Source organism: Anabrus simplex, chromosome 12, assembly GCF_040414725.1.
Source record: "Anabrus simplex isolate iqAnaSimp1 chromosome 12, ASM4041472v1, whole genome shotgun sequence".
Lineage (NCBI taxonomy): Eukaryota > Metazoa > Arthropoda > Insecta > Orthoptera > Tettigoniidae > Anabrus > Anabrus simplex.
The window spans coordinates 23,270,717-23,291,399 of record NC_090276.1 but is presented as its reverse complement, the minus strand read 5'-3'; positions in this window follow the sequence as shown (position 1 = coordinate 23,291,399).

The window sequence follows — 20,683 nt, the reverse complement described above, 5'->3', positions numbered from 1 at the left end:
TAGAGGTCGTCGAGAGGAATTGTGACGCTCTGGATGCAGTTTTAGTCATAGTTCATCCCCAGTCGGAATAGTGGTTAAGAAGTGATGAAGAAGGGAAACAATCAAAGAATTCGTATTAACTTTCTCGTCTTCTCACCTCAAAAACATATCCATGTTTCTACGCTTTTCCATGTAGTGGAGAATACGTACGCGTGCGATACCTATTTTGACCACTGTGTCTTCTAAAGTGAAGTCAATTACCGAATACATTTTCGTTACAGTAGAACCAGTGGTTCTGATGGTGGGAACATAAAGTTGGAACGGGTGAATGAGTGTTTACGTGATTCCGAGTCTGTGAGACAGCGTTCGTGAGAATGAATGAGCTGGAAGTGAATGTGGGGGACCTGCGTGCGTGTACACTGGACAACCTTGCAGGCATTATGTAAATAAAGTGATTGTGTATAAGCGAGCACTGACCTATAATTGTAATTATTCATTTATGTGGGAATGGAAGCACCTTGAACTGGTAGTCACTAACGAAGATGTTCTAAAAACAGCAAATGAGACACGCACCTTGGAGAAGAAATACTGTACAGTAGCTTCGTTTGCCACTTGCTTCGTAATTATGACTGGTGCACCATCCTGTTTGAAGGGAAAATGGGAGGAAGAAGGGGTAAGGAAAGACCAAGAATCCAATGTATACAGAATGTAAAAATATGGTAGGCCAAATGTTCCATTCTGCACATGTACAATAAGAAAATAAACTTATTTTCTTTTCCTACCGCTTTTCCCACACTGTGATGTCGCGGGTGAGAACTGCGCAGTGTATATGGATTTGGCGCTGTTTTACGACCGGATACCCTTCCTGATGTCAATCCTGTATGGAGGGATATAATCACTGTTGCGTGTTTCTGTGGTGCTTGGTAGTATGGTATGTTGTTTGAATATGAAGGGGAGAGTGTTGGGACGGACACAATGACCCAGTCCCCGAGCCAGAAGAATTAATCAGAAGCGGTTAAAATCCCCGACCCGTCCGGGAGTGAACACGGAACCCTCTGAACCGGAGGTCAGTACGCTGACCATTCACCCAACGAGTCGGACAATAAGAAAATACACTCATCTTCATAAAAACCAGAACATCTTGAAAGAATAGAGATAGGAAGTTCATATTCACAGGACATGTTCATTAGTATGTTCTGAAGAAGGGATTAGGATTTCAGTTACCTAGGTTCAGCATGTCCTGTTTTCTGTTAGTAACTGGGTCCTATATGGGCACTGATAACTTGTTCTATGCGTGATTGCATCGACTCGTATAAGGCGCGAATGGCGTCCTAGGATATAGCCATCCATGCTGCATTCATCAACTTTGGTGGTGTAGATTGGGTCACAGCGCCCCACCTGTCGTTTCACCATATCCCACACATTTTTGATTGATGACAAGTCCGGTGATCGGGCGGTGCAGAGCAACTGTCTGACATCCTGTGATAACACGAAGGCATGTGTTCGTGCAGCAACATGTGGTCGCGCATTGTCGTGCCGAAAGGGCATGGCTACGTTCGCAGGATGTCATTCACGTAGGTTAAACTGGTCACAGTGCCCTGGACACGCACCAACTGTGATTTTTGGTTGTACCCAATAGTACCCCACACCATAAGGCCTTGAGTTGGCGCTGTATGTCTTGTGCGAATAGAGTCAATGTGATGCCTCTCCGCCTGTCTGCGGCGAACCAAAATGCGGCCATCATTTTCAAACAAACTGAACCTCGATTCGTCCGCAAACAGCCTGTGCTGCTATTCCTGTCACCAGTGACGTCGTTTCATACACCATTGCAGTCTAGCATGTTTATGCACATTAGACAGAGGTGGGCGGAGAAGTGGACGAAGTGTCGGTTACCCAGACTGTAATAAACGGCGACGGACTGTCACTCCTGATAGTGTACGATGTGTTGTACTGTTCCACTCTTGCGCCAGAGCCGAGGAGCACAGTCGGTGGTGGTGCGCCTAAATATCGATGTGGACCTTGAACCTGAGGGCCGACATGATTCAAATACTAACCATTTCTTCAGAACATACTAATGCACATGTCTTGTGAATATGAACTTCCTATCTCTAGTCTTTCAAGGTGTTCTTGTTTTTATGAACATGAGTGTAGCTTTGTTTGCCACTTGTTTCGTCGTTCTGATTGGTGCATCACCCTGTTTGAAGGAAAACTAGGAGGAAGAAGGAGTGAGGGAAGACCAAAAATACATTGTATACAGAATGTAACAATATGGTAGGCTAAATTTTCCATTCTTCACACGTAAAGTAAGAAAATATGTTACATGGACATGGGTTCGAAGACAGTTTATTGCCATTTAATAAGAAAAATAAATCGGAACATACCTCCATTCAGCATACCACATGCATGCCTTTGTTTCTTGAATCTCTTGTTATTGCGTTTATTTTTGATGTATATTGTGTAGCACTATGCCGTTGTAATTGTATATAATTCAGGAGCACTTAGCTCATCCATATGTAACTAGGTGATGGGAGTAGAAGATACAATACTGGACGTATCAGGGGTGTACGACGGCTCTTACTCAGCCAAAACACTATACCAGGGATGCTCTTGTCAGCACCTCCTGCTCTGTGGCGGCGAGCCACTGCTAGTTCCTATGTAAGCCCGGGTGACGCAGAGCACCGGAGAACGCGACGACTTTCACGACGCATCACGGGGAAAGCACAGGAACTGAACATAGCTGTACACCACATCAAATGTTTAAACCGCTCTAACACATGCTCTTACAGTACTACAGACTCTTCCCCTATCTAAAGTGCTTGAAAATCACGAGTAAACGGTCATAATTTCAATGCTAGCGGAGGGCATTTTTAACATTTCACGTAACAAGGGTTTCATGTGGTATTCTGGTACATTCTGTTCCTGTGTGTTTCCTGTCTTTAATGTACTATGTAGACTCACTTGACTTATTTCATTTAATTCAAGGTGGAACATAGAGCCTCGATTAACTTTAGCCAGTTGTTCTATCTGCCGCCAATGCTTTCACCTCCCTCCATGTCTTGTTACCTCCAATCTCCTTGTTTATGGTTCTCTTCTAGGTAATCCTCGGTCTGCCTTGCCTGCGACTGCCTTGTGGATTCCAGCTTAATGCCTGCCTTGTGATACTTTCTTGTGGTCTTCTCAGGGTGTGCCCAATCCATCTTCATTTTCTTCTCATTATCTTTTCCTGTACGGGACTTTGACTTGTGACCACTCAAAGGTCTTTGTTTGAGATGGTCTTTGGCCACCATATTCTCATAATGTACCTCAAACACCGATTTATAAATGTCTGTAACCTTGTGGTATTGTCTTTGGTCACTTTCCAGATCTCACTCCCATACAGTAACATAGATTTAACATTTGAGTTGAATATCCTTATCTTCATTTTTATACGAATGTGAGGGGATCTCCATATTGGTCGTAACTGTGCAAAATCTCCTTTGGCTTTATTTATACGACTCACCACATCTCTAAAAACGCCTCCATCCTGGCTTACCAGGCCTCGTAAGTAGCAAAATTACTCTACCCATTCTATATCCATTCCATCTGGATTCGAGCTACAATATTGTTACGATGGTTTATGCGTATTTCTTTAGTCTTTTTGTTATTAGTCTTTAAGCCTGCTTCTTTAGCTTCTATTTTTAAGTCATTAAGTTTAATTTCCATGTCCCGAAAACATTCTGCTAGAAGACAGAGATCATCTGCATAATCCAGTTCTTCCAATAGGTTATTTAATCCCCACTGAATGCCACGCTTTCTATTCGTTGCCTCTTTCAGCATACAATCCAGTGTCATGATAAACAAAATTGGCAACAGTGGACATCCTTGTCTTACTCCATATTTTAGAGCAAAAGGTTCAGACAGCTTCCCTTTATGTTCTACTTGACAAGTATATCCATCATACATTGCCTGTGTAAGACTGACTATCTTTTGTGGAATTCCGAACTTTTCCATAGCCTTCCACATTTTCCTCCGGTTGACAGAGTCAAAGGTCTTTTCAAAATCAATGAAAAGTATATACAGAGATGTCTGATACTCGGCAAGTTGCTCAATGATTACCCTTAGTGTGTTAATTTGATCCACAGTAGACCGACCTTCTCTGAAACCTGCCTGTTCTTGACGTAGTCTCCTGTCAACGGCTATGCTTATTCTGTTCGGTATGACACTTGACATCACTTTTCCCCCATATGAGAGCAACGTTATTACCCTCCAGTTATTGCAATCTGAGAGGTCACCCTTCTTCGGTATCTTGATGAGGACACCCTTCTTCTACTCCTCAGGAAGGTGTTCTTCGTTCCAATGTACTACATAGAGTTGTTGAACAGTTACAAAACCAAGCCAACGTGGTTCATTGAAACTGAAAAGGATATGAAGCACTCTGGAATTACAATAGATACAATAGAAAAGAGAACACGTTTCAGAGAAGTAACATGAAAGGCAGGAAATGAAGGAAGTTTGCAAACGAAGAAAGTTAAATGCAAAGAAAAGTAACCAAAGTTGATTTATCGTGCCCTCAAAAGGGTTATTCGTATACTACTACCAATAATAATATTAATAATAATAATAATAATAATAATAATAATAATAATAATAATAATAATAATAATAATAATACTTATAATAGCAATAACAATAATAATAATAATGCCCGCGTCTGTGGTGTAATGGTTAGTATGATTTGCTGCCATCCCCAGGAGCCCGGGTTCCATTCCCGGCTCCGCCACGAAATTTGAAAAGTGGTACCTGGACTGGAACGGGGTTCACTCAGCCTTGGGAGGTCAGCTGAGTAGAGGTGGGTTCGATTCCCACTTCAGTCATCCTGGAAGTGGTTTTCTGTTGTTTCCCCACTTCTCCTCCAGGCAAATGCCGGGATGGTACCTAACTTAAGGCCACGGCCGCTTCCTTCCCTCCTCCTTGCCTGTCCCTTCCAATCTTCCCATCCCCCCACAAGGCCCCTGTTCAACATAGGAGGTGAGTCCGCTTGGGCGAGATACTGGTCCTCCTCCCCAGTTGTATGATCCGGCCAAAGATCTCACGCTCCAGGACACTGCCCTTGAGGCGGTTGAGGTGGGAACCCTCGCTGATTTTGAGGGAGAAACTAACTCTGGAGGGTAACCAGATTAATAATAATAATAAAGGGATCTTCTTCTACTTCCAACATTAGAACACAAAATGGGCCTGGTTCAGTGAGGTAGAAAGAGATCTACAAGAGGTGGGCAATACACATGATGATATCCTGGATGCGCAACCCACTTACGAAGAAACTTCAAGGCCACTAGAGTTCCAACGAAAGCCGAAGTGAAAACTGGACAGGCGTGTACCGAAGAAGGGAAGGAACAATAACACCGGCAAGGAGTGCGGGGACTACTGGGCATACGTCAAAGGTCGGGGAAGGAGACAGTTGAAGTACGTGGTCCGAAACGACATTAATAATAATAATAGTAATAATAATAATAATAATAATAATAATAATAATAATAATAATAATAATAATAATAATAATAGCTTCGAAGGGCATACAAAATTACAGTAGATGAACTGTATAAAAGTATAAAATTATTAGTTAAAACAGAAGCAATTTATGCATCTTAAACTATTATAATTGGTGGCATCTCTCGAGAAAAGATGATCGGAAAAGAAGAAAGAAAAATACCCAGGAAAATCTTGCGACAAAACTGCGAAAATGGAATTTGGGTGAATAAGAAATCACATGATATCTATCATGTTACAGAAAACAATCACAGATACAATAAGGAAACTGCGATTTCAATTTTATGGTCACTTATATAGAATGGGTAATAACAGGCTCACAAAGGAAATTTTAAACTAAACCTTATCAATGCAAAATCACAATAATTGGCTAAAAGAAATCAGGGAAGACCTAAATGAAATTGGGATTACTGAAGAAACCATTCAAGATGGAATAAAATTCAGAATCTTAATTCGCAAACAGAAATTTTCTGTAAAGCCCAGCCGAATAAATACAAGATGGACTAAGCACACAGGAACACAGCGAGAGGATGAAGAGATATTAGGAAGAGAATAAGAAAAACAAAAAGAGTGCTAGGGAAGTTCAAAAAAGCTCCTTAGTTCGGCATAACGAATCAAAAATACTAATATGATATGTAGGTCAGTTATTGCATTCTTGACCTTTGTATTTAGAAACTAATCTATCAATGAATCTTGTATAGCCTTTCTAAGTAACATTGAGCAGTGATTCGATTCTGTTCTAGAGGCGAAATGCAGTCGCTTCTTGAAGGGATCTTCGACTTGCAGTAACATGACCTCTTGTAGTGGATAATCCCAGAAGCATTGACCTGAATTCAAATCTCGATTGGCGAGTGGGCTTCCTGGGTAAAAAAAGCCACTATGGTAATGCTATCTACTTAAAGGGAACGCCTATATCCCGTGCTCTTAGAGTCAAGCAAAGTGAACAGCCTATCCAGACTAAAGGAAGCTCACGTTAGTGAATATTTAAGTACGATACTTAGCAGTCTAGAAGTATTTCGTTGCGGAGGGATTCTCTTCCTGCGGGATTCTAAGCATTTCGTTATATGTCTGCATCATCCAGGGTGTTGGGAAAAGAAACTTGAGTAATCTCTGTACTCAGCGAGTTGGGCGTGCGGTCAGGGCCGCGCAGCTGTGAGCTTGCATTTGGGAGATAGTGGGTTCGAACTCCACCGTCGGCAGCCCTGAAGAATGTTTCCCATTTTGACGCCAGGAAATTGCTGCGGCTGTACCTCAATTAAGGCCACAGCCGCTTCCTTCCAACTCCTAGGTAGGCTTTTCCTATCCTATCGTCGCCGTAAGACCTATCCTTGTCGGTGCGACGTAAGGCAACCTGTAAACAAACAAAACGGGGTGAGATGGCGGTGCGGTTAGTGGCGTGCGGCTGTGAGCTTGCATTCGGGAGATAGTGGGTTCGAACCCCACTGTAGACAGCCCTGAAGATGGTTTTCCGTCGTTTACCATTTTCACACCAAGCAATAAAGGCTACAACTGCTTCCTTCCAACTCGTAGACCTTTACTATCAGATCGTCGGATAAAAGCTATCTGTGGCAATGGGACGTAAGGCAACTTGTAAAAAAATAAAATAAAAATGAAATATATAAAAATAAACATTTGCGGTAATAATAATTTCGTATGGCTATATCTAGCCGAGTGCAGCCCTTGTAAGGCAGACCCTGCGATGAGGGTGGGCGGCATCTGCCATGATTAGGTAACTGCGTATTATTGTGGTGGAGGATAGTGTTGTGTGTGGTGTGTGAGTTGCAGGGATGTTGGGGAGAACACAAACACCCAGCCCCCGGGCCACTGGAATTAACCAATGAAGGTGAAAATCCCGAACCCGGCCGGGAATCGAACCCGGGACCCTCTTAACCGAAAGCCAGTACCCTGACCATTCAACCAACTAGTCGGACAACATTTTCGGTAGGCTGTTACTATTGTAATAGCCGCAGGGTTTTAAGAGTTTCGTGGACTTACTTATTAGAAATAAAAGAAAAATCCTAATCACATCTTCATTTTCTGTTATTAAACTTGTTATTCTATACAACTGACCACCATCTGTTCACAACGACAGCTAACCGCGAACTGGCACGCGAGTCAACACAGCGCCATCTTGTAACAGAGTGTGCGTGTGACGTCACATTGAAGCGCTATTTCATGAAAACTACGTTTCAGATTTTATCTGTCAGTTAAACATAACCGTAAGTTAAATACTATCGGTGATATACGCGTTCTACTCAAACACTAAAAGCGTCTTAAAGTTTTTTTTCATGTATCCATTGTTAACGGACGTAAGTCTACGTTAAAAAAGTAATCGCTCTAGTGGAGGCAATTGCAATGAAGATAAAGCCCAATCCTTTAACTCACAAAATTCCATTCAGAATCCAACTGGGCGAAAGGAAGGTAATGTAATTTTGTCTTCATTTTTTTCTTAGCATATATTCCGCATTGCAAGGTCCGCTTTCCTTGATTGCAGTCTCCGCCTTTTCCCAATCAAATATCTGGTAAGGCCGGAGATTTGCTGACTTCGCGTCAGATTTGATTGCGTCCATCCATGGTTGTCCCGCCCGGCTCCACAGCTAAATCGTTAGCATACTGGTTTCTGATCCGCGATGGCCCATGTTTGTGAATGCGATTACAATAAATAATATGCGATATGCAGGTGATACTGTTCTGCTTGTAACAAGTGCTTTGTGGTCGAACACAGTGTTGCAGCAAGTCTACGTTTAAACACGAAGAAGACGGAAGTAATGGTCATAAGCAAACATGCCATACAACCTGTTAACTTGACAGTAGCTGGCTCATCATTGGAGCAAGTCCAACGCTTTAAGTATCTCGGCAGTATTCTTGATCAAATTTGGAACAATGTTGTTGAAGTTAGGTCCCGGATTGAACAGACAATGACCGCATTCAAGAGAATGAGCAAACTTCTATGTAAACACCTTCTCTATTGCCTTTTTAGGGGATGAAATAATCAAATTAGGTGATATTGCATCTAATCTGGGACTTCTTCTCCAGGACTATGCCCATACTATCCCCCAGTCTCTCCAGATCTTCTGTAGACTCTGAAAAATATTAAAGGTAATCGACAAATCTCAGAGTTTTAATTTCCTCTCCGTGAACTATGACCCCTTTTCTACACTTTTCTTCAAATTATTTTACCAACAACCATATAAATGTAGGCGAGAAACTGCAGCCTTACCTCACTCCTTTATGGATAGTTGCTTTTCAATCATAACCTTCGATTCTTATTACTCCCAGGTCATTTTTTATACATCGTACATATCTTTTCTCTCGCGATATTTGATCCCGACCATCTTCAGAATCTAAAATAAGTATTTATTTTTTGGTTAGGGCCCGGTGTCCTTGATGTTAGGCCCCTTCAAACTACAAGCATCATCATCATCATCATCATCATCATCATCATCATCATCATCATTTCTTTTGGTGGCCTTTCATGTAGAACAGACAATATTGCATGCTGGTACGTAACAGAAGAACTGTGAAAATATTATATTTATCATTATGGACTGCTGTTATGGGGTTCCTTGGTTGAATAGCCAGCCGAGTAGCCTTCGGTTCGCAAGGACCCGGGCTCGATTCCCGGCAGTGCCAGGGATTTTAGCCACGTCTCGTTTTAATTATTGCAGCTTGAAGGGTGGGTGGTTGTTATCGTCTTAAGAAAGATTTCCATTACCACACTACTAATAACATCAGAAACATTCCACACTGGTAACATCCCTGCACATAAACATCCGGCCGCAAAGCTGGGGAAAATCTATACAAAATGCCGATGACAAGAAAGAAGAGTAGAGGAAAAATAATATTAGGTTCAATCAGTGAAATATATATATTTGATTTCCTGAATATATTGTCAGTTTTGTGTCCTGTAAGCGAGTTCATCCTTTGTAGCTGGAAATGTCGAAGTTATTACTAACGTAAGTGGACACTGGGCTACAATCTTTGACGCGTCTGTTTGTCTGCTTATCCACTACTCTTAACTCTTAAGTTCTCTTAAGATTGTAAGACCCAACATTTGTCACAAAAATGAACTTGTGTAACTTTGAATGTTGCGAAGAAATCATAAACCTACTTCTTGTAGAAACTGTATTCCTAGACTTGATGTTCCATATCTGTGCACATACGGTAAATAATCGTAAAAACAAGTCGTTTCGTACCCAGCATATTCTAGATCGACGCTGGCATGTTCATCTGAGTGGAAATATTGTCTTGAAGATGAGCTCGGAGCTTGCAGGTGGGGGACATCATGGTTTATCTGCATTTGTTTTGTTTACCACGGTATCCTCTTACAATGTGGGACTTTAAATTTGAGCACCTCCAAATACCACCGGACTAAGCGAGGATCGATCCAGCCAAGTTGACCTCCGAATGTCAGCGCTCTATCGTCCGAGGTACACAGCACGGCTTTCCTAAACAATCGTCTTTAATTGTTTCGTTTATTCCTTTTGAGCGGGTGCTTTGTAACTTTGTTAAAATAGAATACCCACTAAAATTAAATTTATCGTTGATGGACTGAGCGGTCCAAGTTATTAAGTTAATAATAACTTGTTAACACTGAAGTTAAGGCTTCTAAACTACGTAAGTTTGTCGCCGTACGAGAGTACAACAAGCAAATTCTTGGAAAGAAAATATTACAACAAATACCACTAGTTTTACATTCTAAAACCAGCATTATCGAATAACATTTCATACACAACCTCATTATTAGCATTTTTTTAAAATGTTATTTGTTCGGGGCATCTTTTGGCCCTACTGGCACCATATTTTATGAACCTGCGTGTAATTGGAATGGCGGTAGTGTGGAATGTTGTGTGTGAGGAAAGGAATATTAAGGACGTCACAAACACCCGGTTCCCAGGCCAGGGACATTAATCATTACAATTAAAACCCCTGACCCGGCCGGGAATCGAACCCGGGTGACAGGAGGACGCGTTGCCCCCTACACCGCTTACAAAACTATAGGTTGAGCTTACTACTATCTTAACGTTACAAGTTATAATAAAGTAAGGTTAAAACGTAACTACCCAACAACAACATCTGGAGTCAGTAATGGGAGAGATATAGTGTGTAACCGGGACGTCCCGGAAAAATGCAAGACAATTCTGTATTCAGTGTATCACACACCAATTTTGACATACATGGCCGGCACATGGACAACAAAACATGACAAGAGCAGAATCCAACCAGCCGAGATGAAATTCCTTTGGAGGAATAATTGGGAAGATACGAAGGGATAAAATCAGAGGCAGAAATCAGAGAGAGAATTGGATTTCTTAAACTGCAAGATAATATAGAGTCCAGTTAGCTGAAATGGTATGGACACACGATGAGAATGGAAGTTTATTTATTTATTTATTTATTTATTTATTTATATATGTATTTATGTATTTATTTATGTATTTATTTATTTATTTATTTATTTATTTATTTATTTATTTATTTATTTATTTATTTATTTATTTATTTGTACTTCCTACAATGATAGGCTACTTAAATCTGACATTGTATACCATAACAATAACACTTAAATATTGAATGTATGTTTAACCATATCGAGTTTTCTGAAGTTAATCCTTCTCATATGTAGTATACTAGAGAAGTGATTTCTAACAATTTGAGCGGAGCCTTTAATGGTGAAAACGGCTAAAACACAGTATAGGTTCAAGGAATGCCCAAACCCAACTAAACATTTTGATATAGTTCCTCTTGCTCCCATGGAAAGTCCTATAACAATTATACAGTAGCTGATGGTTGGTTCATACATGGCTCGCTTGTTCGCGTCTACCTCTGCTGGCTGACTAGAGTCGACCTTGCATCTAATGGTGAGGTCCGGAATATATGCTAAGTCCTTTCCTCTTTTAATTGCTATTACATCTCTTCTCCGGTTGCTTCCACCTACAGCAGCACATGACACCTCTTCATGTACTTCGTAACCATTCTGGGAGAATGCTGCTGCAATGCTAGATCTTATTCTCTTTTGTCTTAAGCAAGTCTCCCCGTGGACATGAAGCAAGAATATAAGCTTGGGTTTCAGGCTCACAGCAGTGACTGCAGTGGACTCCAGGGAGAGCCCGTACAGGAACCACTTTGTATTGCATTTTCAGTACGTCCTTCCACTCTGATTCAGAGATTCCGGAGAGTTCCAAAGCGAGTATTTATCGAGAAAATAATAGGAGGAAGACAACGCAGAATGTACAAAAAGAGGTGGATGGATACGATAAAAGAGAGTACAGAGAAGAGAAGAGAAGAGTAAAACTAGAAGAAGTATTGGTGGAAGGAAGGGAGTGATGAAGAGATGGAAAATTGTGGAGGTCTTTGATTTACAACCCAACCCATAAGACCGGAAATGGGAAATTAAGAAGAAGAAGAGGAATAAGAAGAAGACAGTAATGATAGAAATACGTCTCCTTGTTTGTACGGTCAGCGCAGTGGTTTTCGATTAACATCGCCCCTGGTTCGATTCCCGACCAGTTCGGGGATTTTAATCACATCAGAGTAATTTCTCTACCTCGGAGGCGGGTGTTTCTGTTCGCCTTACATACAACATATCACATTCCATTAGGTGTAAATAATGTTATTCATTTTGCGTCCCACGAACTACTTTTACGGATTTCGGAGATGCCGAGGTGCCGGAATTTTGTCCCTCAGAAGTTCTTTAACCTGCCAGTAAATCTACCGACACGAGGTTGACGTATTGGAGCAACTTCAGATACCACCGGACTGAGCCAAGATCGAACTTGGAGCCCGGCTCTATAAAGTGTGTGGGACCTTACGTCAGTAATAACTCACGAAAATGTTAGCGTGAGTAATTGGGAGTTATGGCGGGAAGGAACAAATTAATGGGTCAAAAATTATATTTTTCAATTGATTTCTATTTAGAATATAATTTAGGTTCATCATTAATATCGTGCATTATAATTCTTCTTCTTCACATCAGCCCTAAGTTTGGTGGGTAACACGCATGTCTTCCAAACGTTGCCTTTCCTTAGCCAGCAGCTTTAAGCAGTAGGCCATAATAGGTGTGCTTGCCTTTAATGTATACATTGTAATCTAGGCCTTCCTTTGCTCCTCCTACCTTCCATTTCCCCTTCTAACAGGATGTCGCACCAGTCAAACTGATGATGCAAATAGCAAACGTCTTGGCGCGCGGCTGTGAGCTTGCATCCGGGAGATAGTGGGTTCGAATCCCACCGTCGGCAGCCCTGAAGATGGTTTTCCGTTTTTTCCCATTTTCACACCAGGCAAATGCTGGGGCTGTACCTTAATTAAGGCCATGGCCACTTCCTTCCAACTCCTAGGCCTTTCCTATCCCATCGTCGTCATAAGACCTATCTTTGTCGGTGCGACGTAAAACCACTAGCAAAAAAAGTAGCAAACGAAGATATTTCTTTTCCTGTTTAAGGTTTCCACCAAGGGGCGTCTTTCATTAGATCTTCTGAGAACAATCTCATCTGTGACTATCAGTCCGAGGTATTCTTAGGAGATGAAGCCATCACCACATCTCAAAGGCCTTGCGTTTCAGTGTTTCCTCTTTTCGCAGGGTCCATGCTTCTGATTCATGGCTTACAACACTCCATACAAAATATTTATCAAATAACTTTCGTTTCCCCTTGCCGATGTTCTTAGATTATAATAGACACTCTTTTTGATTGAGAAAGCTTCCTTCGTCTCTGCAATCCGGGGGTTTACTTCTCTCGTACATTCTCCGTCAGATATGATCACACTTAGTTTACTTGATATAAGTTCTTCCCCATCCATCAACACACTGACAATTTGGTCATTATTCCTTGTCTTCTGTTTGTATATTCTCATAACAAACTTCCGTTTTAGCAATTCGTTCATGTGATTTAGTGCCATTTCCATATCTTTTTTCCTTTTCAGCTATCATTGCTTTATTTAAGGGTTGAAGTCTGTAAAGGAGAGGGCATGTAAGTCTCTGGTACGACCCCAGTTAGAGTATGGTCCCGGGGTATAGGACCCATACCGGGATTACTTGATACGAAAACTGGAAAAGACCCAAAGGAAAACAGCACGATTTGTTCTGGGTGATTTCCGACAAAGCAGTATTCTTTTGCAATTGGAATTGGCTTTTTTTTCGCACCGACTCAGATAGCTCTTATGGAGACGATGGGATAGGAAAGGTCTAGGAATCGCAAAGAAGCGGCCGTGACCTTAATTAAGGTACAGTCTCAGCATTTGCCTGGTGTGAAAATGGGAGACCATGGGCATCTATATTCAGGACTGCCGATATTGGAGTTCGAACCCAAATGCAAGGTGATAGCTGCGCGCCCCTAACGGCACGGCCAACTCGCTTGGTCGACAAAGGAATATTCTTACGAAAATTTTGCAAATTTTGGGCTGGGAATGCTTGGGAGTAAGGAGAAGAGATGCTCGACTAAGTGGTATGTTCTGAGCTGTCGATGGAGAGATGGTATGGAATGACATTAGTAGAGGAATAAATTTGAGTGAAGCGTTTGAAAGTAGGAAGGATCACAATATGAATGTGGAATTCAAGAGGGCAAATTGAGGTAAATATTTATAGGACGTGGAGTAGGTGAATGGAATAATTTATCATGGGAAATATTCGATAGATGTCCAAGGTCGTTGAAAAAGTTTAAGTAAAGGCTAGTTAAATAATTGATAGGTAATCCGCCACTTCAGTGTCAACCCTAAATGCAGATCTTTGATGATTAATGATCATCTGCAAGTCGTATGGTACTGTAGAGTTTGCCATCCCATGATTGTTGGTAGCTAAACATTGCTATATGGCTTGTTCTATGTAGATGTTGAATAATAATGGTAATTGTTCACATCCTTGCCTTAAACCCTTACCAATTTTTCCTTCTACTCTTCGTTTGCCTATCAATGCTGTCTGGTTCTTGTAAAGTTGCTAGACTATTCTTCCGTCCCTGTAGTCTACATTCAGTTTTCTTAGGATTTCAAACAGTACATTCCACATTCCACTTTACAACTGAATTACTTCATAATATATCTTTGTAAAAGTCCACGCATGTCACTGCAATGTCCCATTATGTTTAGAGTTGTCAAGATAGAAGAAAGAAATATAGACATTCCACCCATTAATGATGATGCTACTACTGTTAATACTAATAGGTCACTTCATGTAATAGACTTAGGATAACCTTGTCAATAGCTCTGTGTGTCTAGTACCATGTCTTGTCTGACTTCTGGTTTCAATACTGAGGTGGACATCTATATACTGTATTATTTATTTATTTATTTATTTATTTATTTATTTATTTATTTATTTATTTATTTATTTATTTGTCATAAGTCTGTACAGAGTTCTCCTCCATTTTCACAGACCCTATACATAGGTGTACATAAATGCCTGATTGAGGTTTTTTTTAAAAAATTTTGTTGAATGATTCCATAACCGAATGAAATTGTCATGCATGCATGAATAAATGAATGAACACTTCTCTCCCAGTCACGGATAGCCACCAACTGAGGAGAGAGCATTCGGTCGTGTTATGCACCCCTGGTGAGAAAAGGATAGGTTGGGATATGGAAGTTATTGGGAGAGGTTGGAAAGATCAACGAATAAACTAATCATTAGAAGACTCAGAGATATTCAAAGACAGTGGTTGGTATCCGAGTGTAGAAGCAAGGCGACCCTCTCAGAGTTTAATAGGATAAGGCAGGATACGAAGATAAATATTGTGAGTGTAAATAGAAGAGAAATACGGGGTTTGATATGGTGGTTAATGGAAATTTACAAGAACGGGATGGATTAGGGTGAAAGTTGCAACAAGGTGCCTTCTCTGTGGTGAAAACAGAGAAGAATTTCACATGTTGAAATCATGTAAGGAAACCATAGTGGTGAGAAGGAAATTTTTGAATAACAAGGAACAATATATGATAAATTAGGATGAGAATGGCTATAGGATTATTAAAATGATAAGCAAAGAATGGTATAAGCCTGGTAACCTCAGTAAACTGTTAATTGTAATTATAAATTCATGTAGAAGAGTGTTGAAAGAGCCTACAATGAGGGTAGGACATATTACGGATGGATGATTGTGTTACGAACCGGTTAGTAGGTGATAACATTCACTACTCATTCCACATATTATATATACTGTATTATACATGTTCACTAAAACTCAGTTTTGTCCTGTCCGTCAAGCCATACAACTGGACTGATTTGATTCATTCTTTTTTTATTCTTTCCGGAATTACCACGTCTCTAAGTTCAGCCAACTTTGACTAATCCTATAATCAAATTACTAAATGACCACTTCATTAATTTTACATGCAAGACATTACGTACTCAGCGGGTTGTTAAGCGGTTAACACCTTCATTAATATTCTGATATATGTGATTTTCATTCTTAGTAATGTGATTGCATTCCGCCATGTTTGATTACTACCTGTCAAGCCAGAGTGTAAACACTTCCTGTGATCATGGAAGAATACTATCCTCTGCTAGATAATCTTCGATTCTCTGACCTTCCCCAGCTTCTAAATATAATCAACAGATGGCAGAACGTTCCTAATAACTTACATGCTGCTAACAGAAAACAGTCGACGGGCGCACAGACCGGAAAGTATCAAGTCGACCAGTCTTCTGTTTAACTGTTAATAAAGCGCGGGAACAAACTCTTGAAAAATTGGGTGCCTACTTACCTGAACCAGTATTCAGTCACACTCAATTGTATATACCACTATCTCGGGCAAGATCGTTTGAAAATGTTGACGACCAGATAAACCCGAATGGTCGAAGTACAGTGAATATTGTACGGAAAGAATTGTTATTATTGCTATTGAATGTTCATGAAGCTATTGAAAAGGGCAGGCGAAACAGTACGCCTATGACAGGCATATCGAGACGAGTTACCTGACCTATTGAAAATGAAACGGCGTATGGCTTTTAGTGCCGGGAGTATCCGAGGTCATGTTCGGCTCGCCTGATGCAGGTCTTTTGATGTGACTCCCGTGGACGACCTGCGTGTCGTGATGAAGATGAAATGATGATGAAGACGACACATACGCCCAGCCCCCGTGCCAGCGAAGTAGTATAATACAGGGATTGATTAAAGATGGTGGATGTTAGCTGTCAAAAAAAGCATGTGGCATTGTTTCCAAACAAGAGCACGTGGAATTTTTCAAATTGCTGCCACCACATTTCAACTAAAGAGTGCAGCACGGTGCTCCCTTGATTAAAGATGGCGGATGGTAGCAGTCAAAAAAGCACGTGGCTTTGTTTCCAAACAAGAGCACGTAGAAGTTTTCAAATTGCCGCCACCACATTTCAGCTAAAGAGTGCAGCACTGTGCTCTCTTGATTAAAGATGGCTGCTGTCACGTGGAACTGCCTGCCACCACATTTCAACTAAAGAGTGCAGCACGGTGCTATGTCGATTAAAGATGGCGGATGTGGAATTATCCGCCACCACATTTCAACTAAAGAGGGCAGCACGGTGCTCTGTTGATTAAAGATGGCGGATGACAGCTGTCAAAAAAGCACGTGGATTTGTTTACCGATTCAAATCTCGCGCTAGTGAGGTTAAGTTGGCACCACTAAGGTTTAGGCCCGTCAAGATGGTAGCGCTGAAGTTAGCAATGCGTTGTTGTCGATAATAGCTGTCAAGAAGCACGTGGTTGTCAAAAAAGCACGTGGATTTGTTTACCGATTCAAATCTCGCGCTAGTTAGGTTAAGTTGATAGCACTGAGGTTTAGGCCCGTCAAGATGGCAGCAGTGAGGCTAGCGATGCGTTGTTGTCTGTCAAAAAAAGCACGTGGCTTGGTTGACCAATTCAAATTTCGCGCTAGTAAGGTTAAGTTGGCAGCACTGGAAGAGGCCCCTGGCTGCGGTGGAGGAGGCCCCTCGGAGGCGCCCCCTGTGCGGTGGCGGTGGAGGAGGCCCCTGGGAGCACTGCGGCGGCGGTGGCGGCAGAATCCCTGTATTATACTACTCAGCGAAATTAACCAATTAAGGTTAAAATTCCCGACCATGTCGGGAATCGAACCTGGGGCCCCTGTGACCAAAGGCCAGCACTCTAACCATTTAGTCATAGAACTGGACATCTGACCTATTTATAAGGAATGCTGTGGAGCACCACGTTTTCAGTAATTTGTTATTAATTGGGAGTAAGAAGAATGTGATCGACTGAGGCTTAAAATATTAGTTACAAATCCAAGTCACAGTTGAAATGGGGAATCAACGCAAATATCACTTAAACAACGTCACCGTTGAGATTCGAACACAGTGTTGTTTTTAGTTCCGAGTTACTGCCTGCGTACCCCCTGTGGGTGGGGGCGGTAGAATAACATCCACGGTATCCCCTGCCTGTCGTAAGAGGCGACTGAAAGGGGCTCCAGGGGCTCTGTACTTTGGAGCGTGGCTTGGTGACAACGGGGCCTCTGTCTGAGTCCTGACATTGTTTCCATTTACTTGTGCCAGGCTTCTTACTTTCATCCATCCTATCCGACCTCCCTTGGTACACTGTTGTTCTTTCCCGACCCCGACGGTATAACGTATAGAGGCCTAGGGAGTCTTTCATTTTCATGCCCTTCGTGGCCCTTGTCTTTCTTTGGCCGATACCTTCATTTGTAGAAGTGTCGGACCCCATCCATGTTTTCCCTCTGATTAGTGTTATATAGAGGATGGTTGCCTAGTTGTACATCCTCTTAAAACAATAATCACGAACACTACCACCACCATCTTACTGCCTGCGCGTGAACGAGTGGAGAGCTGAGCTCTTTCTGGTAAACCCTGTCCCTTTGAAGTATTAGCGTTGTAATTATTCTATGATGAGAATAATTTTTTAATTAAAAAGAGATGCATTTCAAAGGCTTTGTAATGGTCGTAAGGAATGACGTGACTGCAAAAGTTTCCTCAGCTTTGTACTTGTGCGGAACACGGTGGAGGAATTAATGGATCAATTATCCCGCTTCACGGGCCCTATCAAGATCATCCGGTGTTGCCTTAGGGTGGGGACGTGGCTACCCTAGCAAATGTGCCCTGAGGTTCAGATGTTAAATATGACTACATCGTGCCTCTCATTAACACATGACTGCCAATTTATTTCGGCCGGCTGGGTGACACTGTTGATGACGCACTCGGCATCTATAGTCTGCGCTCGGAAATTCATCTCAAGACCTTACCAAAACATACCGACCGACTTGATGTATTCTCAATACATATATGTAGGCCATGGCAAAAGCTTTCACCGGTTAAAACTGTAAGGCGTAACTCACATCCAATTCCAAGAAAACTGAATTTGAATGTATCAAGAGTGCTTAACAAGACCATTACGGAAGATAGTGTGTTCGAACCCTATTGTCGGCAGCCCTGAAGATGGTTTTCCGTGGTTTCTCATTTTCACACCTGGCAAACGCTGAGGCTGTGCCTTAAGGTCACGGTCGCTTCCTTCCCACTCCTACCGGGCGAGTTGGCCGTGCGGTTAGGGGCGCGCAGCTGTGAGCTTGCATAGGACCTAGGAAGAGTTTTAATTCCGCTCCCCGAAGGGGAGGGGTGGGCCAACTAGAAAGTGACGTCTTCTCTCTGGCCACCTGGGAGATAGTTGGTTCGAACCCCACTGTCGGCAGCCCTGAAGATGGTTTTCCATGGATTCCGATTTTCACAGCGGGCAAAGCTGGGGTTGTAATTTAATTAAGGCCCATTCCTAGACCTATCCTATCCCATCGTCGCCGTAAGACCTATCTGTGTCAGTGCGACGTAAAACAAATTGCAAACATTCGATCAAGCTGAAAATGCCGATAGAAAATAAGTATGGCACTACCATTGCTTCTTTGAAGGATAAATATCGTGGGACTTACAGCAATAGAGACTTCGAGTTTCATGGCCTTTAATGTTCGGTGCACGGGGAATGATTTAGCGATTGGTGGCAGGCGTACTGTATGGTTTAAGATAAATAAGAAAAAAACTGCTGTTTGGTAGAAAATATTGTCGCTCATTCTGTACCGATTATTCAACATCATTTTCATATAAACAATTACCAAGTATTATCACTAGAATCTCCACGCAAACTTACTGAAGAGAGTATCAAGTGTATACTAGCCCGGACAACAGATCAACTTTGAGGTCAGCATAAACAGTAGGGGCTCAGCTTATTACAACTTAACAGAAGTTAGGTTGCTCTCGCTAAATTACAGATGAGCGTCCTAGACAGTACTTTCTACTAGCCAAAACAGTTTGAAATCTAACCTATTGCTGCTCTGATATCCGGGCCGTAATTATCAGTGTTGTGATGGATTTGGTATCTCTGCCCCTGGCCTCTTGTAGCAAAACAAGCAGACATAATTTTCTTTCGTTCTCCACGATTCTTTACATTGAATTGGATTTTTGGATGTTTCTAAGCATTCTTCTTTCTATAATTTCAAGCTGATATAATATATAATTAAATACCAACCCATTCGCTTGCAAATGAATCCCGTAAAATTATTATCCGAAATATTACGAAGTCGTGAACAGGGGACGAGTAATATAAAGTTGACTTTGATTCTTTCGTCCACTCAGTTTTTGTCAGGAAATCCCACTCGGTTGTGGTGTGGAATCCTTTCCAACTGTGTCACATGTTCGGGTCGAAACAATTGAAAGTTTTACGAGTGCAGGTTGTTAATTGGAGGACTTCGACTGAAGACAATCGTTCTTGCGATTTATTATTGAGTCCTCAGTGTGTAATATCGTTCTTTCACTTCAGTTGGTTTGCACAAGGAGGATTCAGCACAATGTTAAAAAAGAGAGGAAAAAATGGAGTGGAATTCTTTGTTGTCATTCTGACGATATGGTTTACGGGAAGGAGAAGAAGTCAGAAAGTAAAGATTTTCCATTTTAACCCTCTCTGTCCACATTCAAATACAGTAATATGGACATTGGAATGGCTGTTAGTTCGTTTCTATTGATAATGACTAGACTTCCAAATTGTACGCAGTCATAGGCTATAACGCAAACTGATTTGGTTAGTACGAAATGTCGCCTAGCCCGCTCTTCTGCAGTGTAGCGAGAGTAACATAAATACTAGGGGTTCTGATTGGCCTTACTCCTGAAGTAGCCTGTGTGCAAATCTCATAGTTTAACCGTAGTTAGGGTACATTCGGGTACATTTTCTCCGTTATATGGTAAAGCATACAATCATAGATCTGTTTTTGG